Genomic DNA, 1,573 nt, shown 5'->3' with positions numbered 1-1,573 from the left:
CCCCCCCCCCGGCATCCCTCTTCCCTGGGACATCAAGTTTCCACAAGATTAAGCACATCCTCTCCCACTGAGGCCATTCGAGGCAGTCCTCTGCTACACTTGCTCTTGGGGCCACAAACCAGCCCATGTAAGTGCCTTGGTTTTTGGCTTAGTGTTTGGGAGCTCTGAAGGGTCTGGGTTAGTTGACACTGTTGTTCTTCCTATGGGGTTGCAATCCCCTTTAGGCTCCTTCAGTCCTCTAGATCTTCCATATTGGTCCCTGACCTCAATCCATTGGTTGGCTGTTAGTATCTGCATTTGTCTCAGTCAGTTGCTGGTAGAGACTCTCAGAGAACAGCTATGCCAGGCTCCTGTCTGCACATACAATATGGCCTCAATCGACAGTACATACTGGTGAGGAACACTCCTCCATTGCTGGTGGGATTGCAAACTGGTACACCCACTCTGGAAATCAATCTGGTGGTTCCTCAGAAAATTGGAAACAGCTCTACCTGAAGACCCAGCTATACCACTCCTGAGAATATACCCAAACGATCCCCCACGATACCACAAGGACACCTGCTCCATTATGTCCATAGCAGCCTTATTCGTAATAGCCAGAAGCTGGAAACAACCCAGATGTCCATCAACCGAAGAATGAATACAGAAAATGTGGTTCATTTACACAACAGAATACTATTCAGCTATTAAAAATGAGGAAATCATGAATTTTGCAGGCAAATGGATGGAACTAGAAAATATGATCCTGTATGAGGTAACTCAGACCCAAAAGGACATGCATGCTATGTACTCATTGATAAGTGAATATTAGTCAAAAATTTCAGAATACCCATGATACAAAACTCACAGACAGTAGGAAGCTTAACAAGAAGGAAGGACCAGATGTGGATACCTGAAACCCATTTAGAAGGGAAACAAAATAATCGTTGCAGGAGGCAGAGGAAGGGAGGAAACTGGGTGGGAGAGGGGTGGGGAGAGGAGAAAAGGAGGGGCAGAATCAGATATGGGGAGAGATAGGAGAGAAGCCCAGAGGGCCAGGAGAATGAATTGAAATATGCAGCAGTGGGGGTTAAGGGGTGGGGAGGACCTCTAAAAATTCCCAGTGCCCTGGTATGTGTGAGGTTACCAGGACTCAAAGGGAATGGCATTAGCTGAAATGCCCAACAGTGGGGAGGTGGAACTGGAAGGGACACCTCCAGTTGATAGACACAGCCCCCAGTTGAGGCAGGGGGCCACCCACCCATCTTCAAAATTTTTAACCCAGAATTGTTCCTGTCTAAAAGAAATTCAGGGACAAAAATGGTGCAGAGACTGAAAGAAAGGCCACCCAGTGACCAACCCAACTTGGGATCCATTCTATGCACACACACTAAACCTCGTACTGTGTTCTTTAAAGATTAGAAACCAATGGCTTTAAGAAACCAATAGCCGTCTGGCGTGGTGGCACACGCCTTTAATCCCAGCACTCAGGAGGTAGAGGCAGAGGCAGGCAGATTTCTGAGTTCGAGGCCAGCCTGGTCTACAAAGTGAGTTCCAGGACAGCCAGGGCTATACAGAGAAATCTTGTCTCGAA

This window comes from Mus pahari, chromosome 10, assembly GCF_900095145.1.
Source record: "Mus pahari chromosome 10, PAHARI_EIJ_v1.1, whole genome shotgun sequence".
In the NCBI taxonomy this organism is placed as follows: domain Eukaryota; kingdom Metazoa; phylum Chordata; class Mammalia; order Rodentia; family Muridae; genus Mus; species Mus pahari.
This window is presented reverse-complemented; position numbering follows the sequence as displayed.